The 16,127-nt window shown below is 45.8% G+C and overlaps 1 pseudogene; it reads left to right on the top strand.

Moving 5' to 3' along the window:
- Positions 1 to 4,119: 4,119 nt before the first annotated feature.
- LOC122041094 lies at positions 4,120 to 15,776 on the top strand (annotated as a pseudogene).
- Positions 15,777 to 16,127: the final 351 nt, after the last annotated feature.

Genomic DNA, 16,127 nt, shown 5'->3' with positions numbered 1-16,127 from the left:
CATGCAGACAAGATTCTTCATGTTTGATGAGAAACCTTCCGGAACTTTTATATCCATTAATGACCTACATACTTGTAATCTCTCATTTTTTGTGAATGAGCATGCTGTAGGAGGTAGATATGTTCTTTTCTCACCAATTTTAGGAGCCAATTGAGGCCTAATTCCCATCTGAACCATGTCCAACCTAGTTGCCACATTGTCCTTGGTTTTTCCCTTCATGTTCATCAAATTATTAATCAGAAACTCGAAAACGTTTTTCTCAATGTGCATAACATCGAGACAATGCCTAACATGTAGGTATTTCCAGTATGGAAGATTGAAAAAAATTGACTTCTTCTTCCAACATTTACTGAAATTTGTAGCTCCAACATACTTTTCTTCTTCAATGTCTTCCACAATATTCTCCTTTGCTTTTTTCCTTATTTTCCCCTTCACACTTGTTTTCTTTCCAAACTCACATGTTATGTCTGAAAGCTTGTCAAACAACTTAATTCCAGATAATGGTCTACCTGCTTCACCAAGTTCTTCCATGCCATTAAACTCCATTATTTGCCTCCGATATGGATGAAATCGTGGTAGGAATCGTCTATGCCCAGCAAATGACATTTTCTTCCCATTTTGTAAGTGCTTTGCATAAGTATCCTCACCACATATTGGACATGCGTAATAACCATGTGTAGTACATCCACTAAGGTTACCATATGCAGGAAAGTCGTTGATGGTCCATAAAAGAACTGCTTTAAGAGTGAAAACCTCCCTTCGATAAGCATCATAAACTCCATCAACTCCTTCCCACAACAGCTTCAAATAATCAACCAGAACCTCAAGGTAGACGTCGATATCGTTTCCAGGTTGTTTCGGCCCTGAAATGAGCATTGTTAGCATGATGAATTTCCTTTTCATGCACATGTCTGGAGGCAAATTATATGTGGCCAGCATGATTGGCCAGCAGCTGTAGCGACTACTAAGATTGCTGTGAGGATTAATTCCATCGGCTGCAAGTGCCAGGCGAATATTTCTTGCCTCACTTCCAAAGTCGGGCCACATATGATCCACCAATTTCCATGACGGTGAATCAACTGGATGGCGTAACTGACCAACAACTCTTGTGCTATCTGCATGCCATGTTAAATTTCTGGAAGTTTCTAAAGATTTAAACATGCGCTTAAATCTTGGTATGGGAGGGAAATACCAAACCACTTTGGCCGGAACACCTTTCTTCTCAACATTTTTCTTGGTTAGCTTCCATCTTGATAAGCCACATTTCGGGCAGCTTACGTAGTCTTTATATTGTTTCCTATAAAGGATGCAATCATTGGAACAAGCATGAATCTTTTCATGACTCAAAGCCAAACAACTCAACGTCTTCTTTGCTTCATAAATTGACGATGGCAGATTGTGGTTATCTGGCAGCATGTCCCCAAAATCTGCTAGTAGATATGAAAATAGAGCATCACTCATCCCATGCCTTGCTTTGGTATTGTATAGTTTTACAAGTGCACTCAACTTTGTGTAACGTTTGCATCCCTTATACAGTGGCTTCTCTGCTTCCTCCAAAAACTTCATAAATGCTTCTGGATTTTCTGTATGGTTATCATACGCTGCCTCACACAAATTAACAGTTTCAAATCCATCATGACAATTATCAATTGGCTCTTGGTTGACACTCCAATTTAATCTATCCTTCTCCGTAGCCTCGCCATGCCAAATCCAATTCAAAAAATTTTTATTGAAACCATTGAAGTAAAGATGCTCCCGAATCCACATAACCGCTCCCTTTTTAAGATTCATACATTTGCAACAAGGACAATGAATTAAATTGGGGTCGATATGTGGATTCTGCAAACAACTTCTAATGAATTGTTCCACACCCTCCTCATACTCTTTGGACCTCCTATCTAAGTAAATCCAGGATTTATCCATTATAGTACAACAGAATCCCAAGAAACTTCTTCAGAATTATCGTGCTAAAATTATTTACCGCTAGCTTAATGTGTTCTTTGATCAAAACCTAAAGATACTACATATATGTTAAGCAAAAGTTAGAGTAAGACTGCAAAAAGGTAGTCAAATTCATATCGAGCACAGTTCCGTATTTTATACTCATTCCAACAGCTGTCAATATTTTCTACTCATCATGAAGAAAAATAATGCGTATTTTGTACAATATGTGGATATATAAAGAACGAAAGTATGGGATGACTCATAAATCTCATGAAGTATAGTCAGTGCTCAATAAAAATCTATATTTGTGCAGCTGAAATACATTCTTCTACATCAAAAACCAACAATTTTAATTGGTATAAACTTTCACAACAGAAATCAATCCCACAATACATCATCCAGAACAACAAACCAAATAAAGAACAACCGAAAACAGAATTATCTACTCCAAGAAAGCATCATGAATCAGCCATTTAGGTAATGACCTCGTAAACATAGAGACTGAAAAAAAAAAGCAAAAAAAATTTCCAAACACTTGTCTTTGTTAGAAGAATAGCACCAAACCTACAACAAATTGGAGACCGTCTAAAACATGATTTTGCAAAATAAAGGAGGAGAAAAAGAAGAAGAATAAGAAAAAGAAATCGAAGGAAAGAAACCTGGACCTCAGCCTTCCGCCAGCTCTGTCAAATTGAAAACATACAGTATATCTCAAACACTTGCAACCTAAACCCTGCGTAAGAAAGTTCAAGTTGCCAAACCTTATTTTGGCTGACTGCTGCAAACCTTCGTCTCTGTTGCCTAAGACTCCAAATCGGAAGCCCTAACGAGGGGGAACGGAGAGGACTGAAATGAATGGGAAGGAAGAGGAGGTCTAACAACTCAATTTTGGAAGAGGAGCATCGGAAGCCCTAACCCAAGAAAACGAAAGGAAGTGGGAGGAAATAAAAGTGGTCAGAGTCTCTTTGTAAAAATAAAAGTTAACTCTTTGTACTATTACTTCGGAGTAAACACTAAAAAATGTATTCACGACGTTACTACTTCGGTATTTAACAAATTTCCGAAGTAATAGCTTATTTCAGTTTAAAGCGAAGCCCGTATTTTTAAATCTGCGAAGTCTATATTTGTATATACTTCGTCGGTTTTTGCAGCGAAGTTGCTTATACACTTTTACTTCGTATATTTAAATTGACGAAGTAAATTGTGGTGAAGTAAAAAGTCATTTTTCACATTATAGGAAATTATTTAGAATGTGTGTGATCTTCTCCATCTGAAGGGGCACAATTCTATTTAGTGGACTTAGTATCAAGTAATGGTATACACAGACACATTTAATAGTATCCTCCCCATCGGAGTCATTGCTATTATTTGTATGACCGAAGAAAAACCAACTATTAATTTGTCATAAAGCTAGGTAAAACCCCCTTTTACAAATTATTAAATTTGTATACGTCTACACTATTATGGCATACAAAATTCATGTTATTTGAGGTAATTTTATTTGTCATAAAGTTAGGTTGACAAAATAAAATTAATGGGTAAAACCTCCTCTTACAAATGATTGAATTTGTATACGCACTACAAGAAAATCCTTATTCAACAACACTCAAACGACAAGTTTTATGCTAAATCATTGTTTTTTTGCCTTTTAACAACGGTTTTAACAAAAACCGTTGTCTTTTAGCAGTTTTTTTGTCCTACGACAACGGTTTTTAAAAACCGTTGTCTATTTATATTTTTTGGGGGGCTACAACAACGGTTTTTAAAGGCTACGACAACAGTTTTTGAAAACTGTTGTCTATGTGTGTTTTTTTTCCTTCGCCGCTTTTCCACTTCGCCATTTTTTACCGCCGTGTTCTTTCTTTCCCTCTCCCCAAAATTTTTTGCCCCCGCATCCCTCCATACCTTCTCGATCCCTAAACATTTCCATCGAACTTATGATCTCCATCTACGTTTCTTTCCCTCTCTTCACTAGCGAACCCCACCGGCAAACCCCTCTTTACCTAACCCCTCTACGCTGCCTAAATGTGTTTGTGTTTCCTCCTTTCGCGTTTTCCTTCCTGAACCTAAATGCCTTCCTGAACCCTAAGCGACAAAATACATCTCCGCCAATCCTCAATGCTTTCGAGCTCTACACGACCATGAGCAACACCTCTGTGCCCTTGGATACTGAAGATGGTATGTATCTTAGCTGAAGTCTTGCCAAACCTTGCAGAGTGTCAGAAGATACTTAATGACCAAGCTGGAAACCTCTCATCTTGTGTTCGCTTGTTGTCTCTGGAGGATGGTTTATTCTTGGCTAAAGAACGACAAGCTTTTCAGTTAGAGGTTGTTCGTCTTGCACATAGTAAAATGAAACATCCAGTACCCTTTGATGTTTCATTGCTGATCACATTTTCAGGCAATCCGGGTCCACCACTTCAGTTATGTGATGGGGACCCCGGTACACTTTCAGTAACTATTTGGAGTGGTTTTCCTGATGATATTACTTTGGAGTCTCTTAGCTTGACACTTACAAATACTCTTAATACAGATCAAGGTGTCAAGATTTGCCTACTATCTTGTAGTACAATGAACATTGTGCAATAAGCTAGTTACAAATTTTTCATTATGTTTTATTTTATCTTTTTAATGTTTTATCCATGATCGCATACCATAATTTCGTCTCTGGTTCATTTAGTTTATCTATCATTCAATATAGTATTTTTCACGTGGACATTAAATCTTGTATGTGTCTTTACACTGGATTAAATGAAGAATATGTCAAGATATTTTTATTAGCACTGGCCAGACACTTTGTATTTTGTTTTCATGTTTTGAATTTTTCTTTTCTTTTTTTTTTTTATGAAAATAACTGCATCTTATATAGACAATAAAGATTGCAGATTCCTAAATTGACATTTTGTCTTATGCATAAAAAGTTCAGATGCTCATATTCTCAAACCTGGTAGGAATGTCATTGATTCGGTGATAAAGACGGTGACCCTTATCGGCGGAAGGTCAATGATACGTGGAGGTCAAAAGTTAAGAGATTCAATCCTGAGACCTGACCGACCGGACTGAGAGGGCCGACCGGTCACCCAACCGATCGGAATGAGATGGCCGACCGGCCGGGTATCCCCCAAGACGAATAAAAGACAATCCGACTAGGGGTCGGATTTGCGATGCTCAAGGTAAAAAGGTTTCATGGCCGAGCGAGCTATCTGTTCGGCCGGGGCACAAGGCAACAAAGTCAGGCAGGAGTAATCTCATCCGAGCATACGACTGAGGCAGAAGTGATATGCCCGCCGAGCGGTCGAACCACTCGGCCCTGGAACAGACAGGAAGCACAAGAGGACAAAGGAGACAGGGGATAACATCATCCTCGAGACGTCTGCTGCCGACAGGCAGCAAGGTTGGCGGCCGAGCCGTACATAGGATCATACGGTGGAAGCTTCCACCGTCACATTCGGGATATGCTCGGACGATTGCGGAATGGCGCCAGAGGTACTTTTCTGATAGGGGCTTGTTAAGGTATGTTTGGGGAAGCGTGCATGCATAGAGAAGTGTGTCCGCGCCTCCCCGGGGTCCTATATAAGGACCCCCACACGTCGACGAAGGTATGCGTAATTTTTACTATAGCCACAGTTACGCTGCCTCTCTCATTTCTCGTTGCCTGACTTGAGCGTCGGAGGGCCGTCACCGGGAAACCCCTCCCGACTCGGCTTCTTTGCAGGTTCGCCGGAGATCTACACCACCAGTCAAAGACAGCGGAGCGTGCTACGTCCCCAGCGTCCGTCGACTCAGCGCTCGGACAGGATCAAATTGGCGCCGTCTGTGGGAGGCAGGCCGCACGGCATGTTGGAGCCAGCCGTGTGGTGATCCACTCGGATTCCTAGCTAGCCGCTCAACAACTCATGGGCGCCTTTGAGATAAACAATGCAAGACTCAAGTTGTACGCGGAGGCCTTTGAAAAACTCAAGACTAGCTTCACCGAGGTGGTGGTCTAGAAGATACCCCGAACGGAGAACCAGACGGCAGATGAATTAGCCAAGCTTGCAAGCTCGATATCGCCGGTCGTCATCCAGCAACCAATCGAGCAAGTATCCTTGGTGGCACACGTGGATCGGATGGAGGGCCTCACATTCCCGAGCGATTGGAGAACAGCCATCATGGAGTTTCTGCGCTCAGGGGCCACGCCGTCCGATCGGGATGAGGCCCAGCTACTAAGGAGGAGAGCCGGCCGGTTCACGCTCATCGGGGATCAACTTTACAAAAATACGTTCTCCCGACCTCTGCTGAAGTGTGTCAGTTCGGAAAACGCCGAGTACATTCTCCAGGAGGTACACCAAGGATCTTGCGGAGATCATTCGAGCGGCCGGTCTTTGGCTAGGAAGATCCTGCTGGCCGGATACTTCTGGCCAACTCTACACGAGGATGCCGCTCGGACCGTCGCAACATGCGTTTCTTGTCAGAAGTACCACACTTTCTCTCATAAGCCGACGGAGGAAATGAAAGCGTCCACAGTGTCCTACCCGTTCGACCAGTGGGGCATGGACATCGTGGGACCGTTCTCTATGGCGACCGGACAACGGAGGTTCCTATTGGTGGCAGTCGACTACTTCTCCAAGTGGGTGGAGGCTGAGCCATTGGCCAAGATAACCGACAGATGGTCAAGAAATTCATCTGGCAACACATCATCTGTCGGTTCGGCATTCTGCGTCGGCTCGTGTCGGACAACGGGCGACAGTTCGTCAGAAAGCAGCTCAAGGAATGGTGCGATGGATATGACATTGAGCAGCACTTCACGTCTGTAGCGTATCCCCAAAGTAACGGTCAAGCCGAAGTAGCCAACCGGGAGATCCTCCGAATTCTTCGGGCTCGACTCGACCACATGGGAGGAAGCTAGGTGGACGAGCTGCCGGGAGTCCTATGGGCCATCCGCACGACCCCCAAGGAGGGAATGGAAGTAACACCGTTCCACCTGGTGTATGGAGGCGAGGCGGTCGTCCCAGTCAAAGTCGGCGTAGAGTCCATCCGGATCCAGAACTACGACGAGAATAATTCCGAGCAGAGGCAGTTAGAATTGGACTTGATCGACGAAGAGCGAGCCAAAGCGTCCGTCCGGCTGATGGCCTACAGGCAGAGAATGAAGCAGAACTACAACCGCCGCGTGATTCCCCGAGCATTCCAAGTGGGTGACTTGGTCTGGAAGAAAGTGAAGCCGGTCGGGGACGTAGCTCCCTGGGCAGGACCCTTCAAAGTCGTCGAGAATCTCCGATCGGGAGCCTACTACTTGGAGGATGAAGATGGACGGCGGCTGGATAGGCCATGGAGTACAAACCACCTCCAGCCCTATCGGGCCGGATGAAAGGTGCGCCGATGTAATATATTTCATGAATATTCCGTTCGGCTGTATACTTTGGCTACAGGAATGAAAATTATAAGAACAAAGCAAAGGCATGAGCATTGTGCGCCAAGCGGGTAGCTGCATGAGCGCGAGGGAAGACCCCGTGCCGTTCGGCCGGGCGTATATTATCCGATCCACGGGCTCAATGTCGAAGACCCCGTGCCGTTCGACCGGGCGTATATTATCCGAGCCACGGGCTCGATGTCGAAGACCCCGTGACGTTCGGCCGGGCGTATATTATCCGAGCCACGGGCTTGATGTCGAAGACCGTCGAGCAGCGACGTTAAATCTTAGAGTCGAACCGGCGACTATAAATCCTCCGGCCTGAAGACCGTCGAGCAGCAACGTTAAATCTTAGAGTCGAACCGGCGACTATAAACCTTCCGGCCAGAAGACCGTCGAGCAGTGACGTTAAATCTTAGAGTCGAACTGGCGACTATAAACCCTCCGGCCAGAAGACCGTCGAGCAGCGACGTTAAATCTTAGAGTCGAACCGGCGACTATAAACCCTCCGGCCAGAAGACCGTCGAGCAACGACGTTAAATCTTAGAGTCGAACCGGCGACTATAAACCCTCCGGTCAGAAGACCGTCGAGCAGCGACGTTAAATCTTAGAGTCGAACCGACGACTATAAACCCTCCGGCCTGAAGACCGTCGAGCAGCGACGTTAAATCTTAGAGTCGAACCGGCGACTATAAACCCTCCGGCCAGAAGAAGACAATGACGTTAAATCTTAGAGTCGAACCGGCGACTATAAACCCTCCGGCCTGAAGACCGTCGAGCAGCGACGTTAAATCTTAGAGTCGAACCGGCGACTATAAACCCTCCGGCCTGAAGACCGTCGAGCAGCGACGTTAAATCTTAGAGTCAAACCGGCGACTATAAACCCTCCGGCCAGAAGACCGTCGAGCAGCGACGTTAAATCTTAGAGTCGAAAAGGCAACTATACACCCTCCGGCCTGAAGACCGTCGAGCAGCGAAGTTAAATCTTAGAGTCAAACCGGCGACTATAAACCCTCCGGCCAGAAGACCATCGAGCAGCGACGTTAAATCTTAGAGTCGAACCGGCGACTATAAACTCTCCGGCCTGAAGACCGTCGAGCAGCGACGTTAAATCTTAGAGTCGAACCGGCGACTATAAACCCTCCGGCCTGAAGACCGTCGAGCAGCGACGTTAAATCTTAGAGTCGAACCGGCGACTATAAACCCTCCGGCCAGAATACCATCGAGCAGCGACGTTAAATCTTAGAGTCGAACCGACGACTGTAAACCCTCCGGCCAGAAGACCGTCGAGCAGCGACGTTAAATCTTAGAGTCAAACCATCGACTATAAACCCTTCGGCCAGAAGACCGTCGAGCAGCGACGTTAAATCTTAGAGTCAAACCGGCGACTATAAACCCTCCGGCCTGAAGACTGTCGAGCAGCAATATTAAATCTTAGAGTCAAACCGGCGACTATAAACCCTCCGGCCTGAAGACCGTCGAGCAGCGACGTTAAATCTTAGAGTCGAACCGGCGACTATAAACCCTCCGGCCTGAAGACCGTCGAGCAACGATGTTAAATCTTAGAGTCGAACCGACGACTATAAACCCTCCGCTCGGAAGACCGTCGAGCAGCGACGTTAAATCTTAGAGTCGAACCGGCGACTATAAACCCTCCGGCCTGAAAACCGTCAAGCAGCGACGTTAAATCTTAGAGTCGAACCGGCGACTATAAACCCTCCGGCCGGAATACCGTCTTGTTTGACGGGACAAGTTAGGCAGGCTTTGGCTCAGTGATAAACACCAGCAATCGACAAGCCTTGTTCTTAGGGGCAAGAAGAAAAATAATAACGTACTTCTGTTCGGGTCGATAGGCAAGAAGATACTGAAAAGGTCGGCCTGTGAGCCGAGCGGACGATTGGCCAAGTTACAAAAGGTCAAATTACAAAAGGTACTTCGCGAACATCTAACGGGAACTCCATTTAAAGAGGTGGGTGTGTTCAGACGAGTGGCCCAGTTATCGAAAATACTTCGTGAAAAATTCCTTTAGAGAGCTAGGAAGGCAGGACGAGAGACGATTAACGAGAAGGAAAGGTGGGGGACGCAAACGGCAGTAGTTCGCGCTCCGATCGGAAGACACAGGTATTGTCGATTTAACGAGAAAAGAGTAAGCTAACAAAAGGACGGCATATCTTCATTAAAATTCAGGCCATTAGAGTCGGCCGGAAGGATTACAAAAAACACTTTATTCAAGGAAATCATAAACGGTCTTCGGGATGGAAGAAAGGAGCGCTGCGTAGTCTTCGACCGAGATGGTAGCGGAGTCGGGAAGCTGACCCTTGGACTTCAGATAGTCCGTCGTGGCAGCAATGGCCAACTCAAAGGCAGTATACATCCGCTCGCAGACCTTCTCAGAAAATTCGTTCGAGCGGATGTGCTGCAGCCTCAAGGCTGCGACCCGGCCTGGCTCGGCCTCTTGATACTCCTTGAAGGTAGCTTGGGAAGCTTCAAGAGCCTCCCGCAAGGTCTTCAGTTCGTCCTTGTGTTTGGTCGCCTCCCCCGAGCGGCCCGCCTTCTCGCCGTCCAACTGCTCCATCAACTCTTTAACTCGTTGCTCCAAGCCCCGCGCCTCGACGTTCTTCTTCTCCAGATCGGCGATGGTCGTCTTCTTCCGATCGGTGGCAAGGCTTATTTTCCGATCAAGACTTTTGACTTGTTTTTCGAGTTCGGCCAGAGTATAGGCCTGGTCGGCTGTCTTCTTTTGCTCAGCCTCCAACAAATCTTTGGTCTTCTTGAGCTCTTTCTGCAGCTCGGCATATGAGGGGCCCTGGGAGGACGGGCCATCTGAACTCTTCAGCCTCTTCAGCTCTTCATCCACCATAGCCAGTCGATTGGCGACAGCGATCTCCTCCATCCATCTCTGACATAAAAAAGAGTATTGATAGCCGATCGGAAAGATGGCGTAAAGGACTTCGGAAGAAAACACACTTACCCCAGTGGCCTGCTGCATTTGGCTGTTGGCTAGGTTGCCAAGCAGAATCATCGCAACACGGGCCCGAGCATCGGCCCACATCTCGACGAGGGGCCCCTTCATGGTGATCATATGCTCGAGCGCGGTCGGTTGATCAGACTCAGGCAAAAGCTCCTCGGTGGGAAGATGCAGGGTGGCCCTGATGGTGCGGCTCCAGCCGGGAGTCGTGTGAGTAGATGCAGAGGAAGCAGAGGCCAGGGCGGAGAACTTGGACAAAATAGCCGAGCGCTGGACCCGGCGGGAGGCAGGTGGAAGAGTGCTGACCGGCACAGCCTCAATTGGGTTGGCAGGCAAGTTTAGTTGAGACGGAGTCCGATCAGAGGATAATGCCTCCACCATTGGAGTTTTTCCACGAGAATCGGATCCCGCTCGCTCGGATACACGAACAGCAGAAGTAGCCGATTGCAACGGTGTCTCTGTCCGGCGCCTTTTTTGTTTGAGCGGGCGCTCACTTTCCCGATCGAAGCCTTCTTCTTGAACGGTCGGTTCCCTATTTGACGTAGTGCCTCCCGTCACCTCCACGGGGGAGGCCTGAGCGGCCGACTCCTCCGCGTTTGTCTCGCTCTCACCCTCGTGAGAGCCGACCGGGGTGATGCCAAGTTGCTCCATCTCCTTGGCGGTTGCCGCCTCAAGCGCCTCAGCTTTCCTCTTCAAAATCCCGAGCATCACGGACTCCATGACGATATTCGCTAGAAAGGAAAAAGAAGAAAATCAGTTAGCACTCAAAGTACATGCGCAAGTGAAATTCTTACTGAAGCTGCTCGGGAGTGGAGTTCGGCTCGGACTCAGGCCGAATATATATAGCACGCCTTCAGGCAGAAGCTTGTTGATATCGAGCTTCAGACCGACAAGCATGTTCACGGCCTGGAGATAGTCCGGTCAGGTCTTAAATCTTTTTAGCTCGGGAGAAGTAGGCGGTCCGACCTGCCATTTGGTTCGGAAGGGAGCCCGCTCGGGGAGACGAAGATAAAAGTAATACTCCTTCCAGTGTTTATTGGAGGAGGGGAGTTTATCAAAGAAGACTAGACCGGGCCGAGCTTGGAACAGATAGGTACCCAGCTCGGACTACTTGGGATAATAAAAATAATAAAAAAATTTCGGGCAGAGAGGAATGCGGTGTATCTTGAACAGTACCACCACTCCACACAAAAGGCGAAAAGTATTGGGAACTAATTGGACGAGAGGAAGACCAAAGAAATTGCAAACGTCGACGAAGAAGGGGTGGAGAGGAAACCGCAGACCGACTGTGAATTGGTCGCGGAAAAAATAGATTGCTCCGCTCGGCGGTTTGTGAGGCCGAGCGGATGGTGAGGGTAGAATGAGTTCAAAGTCGGATGAAATATCATAACCATCAAGCAAAGGCTCGGCGTCACGATGATCGAAGCGAGACTCCATGGTAGTATACCAGGGATCTAAAGTGAGGTATGCGGGTCGGGAAGAACTGGCCCTTGTCCGATCGGGCAAGAAAGCAAAAGGCAAGAAAATGACACACGACAGAAGGAAGGAGACGATGAAAGGGACAATGACCAGAAGACAAGAACTCGACAAAAAACACGAGGAAAACAGAGAGGAAAGGCGGAGGAACGTTACGAAGAAGCTGGGGATCGAAGGAAGGCGGCGGGGAATCGTCGGAAAACAGTGAAGCGGAGTCGCCGGAACGCTGAAGCACTAAAGAAAGGCGGCGGGACACGCGAAGGCAAAAGTGTGGCGGAGGAAGAAGGTGACGGCTTTATAAGGTCGGGCCCGATCGGCCTTGACCGTCGGATGCAGGTCACAGGAACCGAGGCCCACATCGGGCCGTTCATTTCAAACCGCCGATGTCCCATCGGACACATCGCCGAGCCGTACGATGACGCCAGCGGAGGCGCCACGTGGCGGCATGCCATAGGGGCGCATTTAATGAGCACCATTACAGCACGGAGCGCGCGTGCTCGGTCTTAATGGAGAGGATTTGCACGAATCCCGAGGAGTTCCGAAAGGCATCAGCGTTGACCGTCGACACGGTAACAAAGCCAACGACAGTAAGAGGCCGAGCGGCCGTGAGGAGGAACATTCCAGAAAGTGGTAGAGCGGTGTCACTCCGGCCGACCGACAGTCCAGTCAGTCGGACTTAGCGCCTCCTTCGACTAGACTTAATGGGGAGGCATGTGATCCGGTGATAAGGATAGGGGACCCTCATCGGCGGAAGGTCAATGACACGCGGAGGTCAAAGGTTAAGAGATTCAACCCTGAGACCCGACCGACCGGACTGAGAGGGCCGGCCAGTCACCCGACCGATCGGAATGAGATGGCCGACCGGCCGGGTATCCCCCAAGCCGAATAAAAGACAACCTGACTAGGGGTCGGGTTTCCGATGCTCAAGGTAAAAAGGTTTCATGGCCGAGCGGGCTGTTTGTTCGGCCGGGGCACAAGGCAACAAAGTCAAGCAGGAGCAATCTCATCCGAGCATACGACTGATTCAGAAGTGATATGCCCGCCGAACGGTCGAACCGCTCGGCCCTGGAACAGACAGGAAGAGCAAGAGGACAAAGGAGACAGGGGATAACATTATCCTCGAGACGTCTGCCGCCGACAGGCAGCAAGGTTGGCGGTCGAACTGTACACAGGATCATACGGTGGAAGCTTCCACCGTCACATCCGGGATATGCTCGGATAATTGTGGAATGACACCAGAGGTACTTTTCTGACAGAGGCTCATTAAGGTATGTTTGGGGAAGCGTGCACGCATAGAGAAGCGTGTCTGCGCCTCCCCGGGGTCCTATATAAGGACCCCCAGACGTCGACGAAGGTATGCGCAATCTTCACTGTAGCCACAGTTACGCTGCCTCTCACATTTCTCGTTGCCTGACTTGAGCGTCGGAGGGCCGTCGGCTGGAAACCCCTCCCGGCTCGACTTCTTTGCAGGTTCGCCGGAGATCTACACCACCAGTCGAAGACAGCGGAGCGTGCCACGTCCCCAGCGTCCGTCGACTCAGCGCTCAGACAGGATCAGTCATCAAACTTGATGTGCCTCCATAAAAGCCAGGTTTCTATGTTCTTGGAGTTCTTACATGACAGATTGGCAACTTGAGGTTTAGATCCCATAACTTTTCACAAAAGGTGGGCCGCAAGATAATGATGATTTTATGAGTTATGAGAAACCAACCAGACATGTTCTGAAGGTAAAAGTTTTGGTTGCTTAAGCTCAGCATTTTTCGTATACATTTTTGTTTGGATTTAGGATTTCAGAGTAGGTTTTCTTTTCTTTGGTTATTTAGCATCCCCTATGAAACAGTGTTGCCAGCTTCCACTGAGTTGAGAGTGTATAAAATGGAAGGAAAAGAAAAGAAAAAAAAAAAGAGTCAATAATGTTGTACTTCAATAAGTGTGGAAAAACTCATGGATTCTGTCTTCTTTCAGGTGCTCAAGCCAAGAACTCTAGTGGATATTTCTGCTGCAGTATCATCGGCTTTGTTAATGAATGAACTCCAATGGCTTGGACTTATATTGAAGCCAATAAACTACTCTCTCAGGGTTCTCTTTTAAGCATAGATACTAGTCTTGGGTTGATGATTGATGAATCTCATACAATTGATATTAATTAGTATGCAAAAATAATGGAGGATAAAGTTCATGCACATGATTCCAACACTATTACAGAGAATAACGCTCATCCTCTAGAACTTAAACAACTTTATATTGAAAATGGTAAAATAGCATTGCCAAATTGGGCTAGTGACACAAGTACAACATTATGGTTTCCAGTTCATGCTATTGATGATAGGATGGCGAGAGCAATATCTGCAGGTTCAGTCATTTCCTTTCCATATAGTAGCATTGTGGAAACCTGATAATATATCACACGAACAGTTTTCATGTGCAGATAGCCCTCACAGGCAGAACATGGTTGATGGTATGAGAACAATTGCCTTGAAACTTGAATTTGGAGCTTTCCGAAACCAAATATTTGAAAGGCAATTTTCCTTCTCTACTCATGTACATAATATGTCAATTTTTTTGAGATTAGCTAATTTTACTTTACCCTATTTCCCTCCGCACCAGGACCATTGCTGTGCATTTCACTGACCCATTCTATGTCACTACAAGGGTTGCCAATAAATGCAATGATGGCACTTTACTTTTGCAGGTTTGATTATCCATATCTAAATGATGTTAATTTAACAAGGGAGAACTACCCTGACATGTATGGTTATTATTAAATGTCATTCAGCATGAACCTCTCTTATGTTTGGTTCCCTCTTTTCGCCCATGTATTTTTGTTGTGAAAATAGACATCACTTCTGCAAAATTTCTGAAAACTTGTAAAATTATTTACTGGAAAGAAAATAATTTTTCACTTGAGCATGTCTGTAACTCTGTGATTATCTTTTAATGACTATTTGAATTTGTGTTTTAAAAAATTTATCTGCTTATCTAGGCGATGATACACTCCCAAGTAAAAGCTACTTTGTGCTTATATGATGCGTGGTTAGACCTTCAAGCTCTTCAAGCTGGATTTGTGCATGTGAGGAAGGAAAATGGGAGACCTGTTTCAAGTTTTTTCCCTCATCATTTCTCCATCTTCTACTGCAGGAATCTTATTTAGTATTTGTATAGATAAGATGGCTATTGGAGGTACATTTGTTTTCACTGATTTAGAGTGCTTATCTTTACTGCATGGGTCGTCTTCTTTCCTCCCTTTTCTTCCTTGTATAATGCAGTTGGCAATCTTTATCTTTTGATTGTGGCATTATTCTGAATTGGATTCTTCTTCACACAATATAAAAGGACAGTCCGGTGCACGAAACTTCCGCCACGTTTTGGTCACAATATGACAACAACTTTACCGTTGCGCCAAAGCTCACATTCTTCTTCACACAATATATTATATAATATATGCAGCTTTACCATTGCGCCAACTTTACCGTGACCTTTTGATTAAGGTTGCAAGTTGAGGTCCTCAAGGTTGTCCCAAATCGAAGAGCTACATCGTTCTTGTAGCTGTGGTCCTCGAGGTTCTCTCCAAATCGAAGCACCAAAGTTGTGCCAGGGGCTCCGAATATGATAATCTCGGAGGGGGTGCTTGATTAATTTACCATTATGAATGGGTCTTCATTTCTATTTAGCTGCTGATAACCCATGTTAGGATTTAATAAGTATCTTGACCTTCCCGCTGAGATCTTAGAAATCAACGTAGTCATTACTTTCTATCACTAGTGGTTACATCATGACATGCTATTATTTCCTAAGAAAAACTGTGTACTAGTGTACTATGGCACAAGATTTTTGAAGAATACTCTCTCTCTCTTTTTATATATATATATATATATATATATATCTGTTGCATGTATAAGAGCATTGATTGTCATTTGGATGATTTAAACTCATCTTATTACTTTGTATCTTGTTCTAAACTTTGTAGAAAATGGTAAATGGTGGGACAGTGAATAGCTGGACGTGTATCAATTTTGCAAAGAATGTGCAAGATAATTTGGCTAGAGGATTTTGTCATGAGCTTGCTCAAATGTGCCGGATATCAGGAATGGTATGGCTTCAACATTTTTACTACAACATATGTATGATTTACTACATGCAACTTATTTCATGTAAAATAAATGGTGGACGCTGAAAATTTTAGTGTTTTTCAGTAGAATCATATTCAAGTTTTCAAATTTACTTATTCCAGATATAAATACTGTTTATCTTGTTATTCCACATGCTTTGGGAGGCACGATGATGGAACCATGTTGAGCAAAAAGTAGCTAGCTAATTAATTAATGTTTCGTCAATGACAAACCACAC

The sequence above is a fragment of the Zingiber officinale genome, chromosome 1B (genome assembly GCF_018446385.1).
Source record: "Zingiber officinale cultivar Zhangliang chromosome 1B, Zo_v1.1, whole genome shotgun sequence".
NCBI lineage: Eukaryota > Viridiplantae > Streptophyta > Magnoliopsida > Zingiberales > Zingiberaceae > Zingiber > Zingiber officinale.
This window is presented reverse-complemented; position numbering and strand designations above follow the sequence as displayed.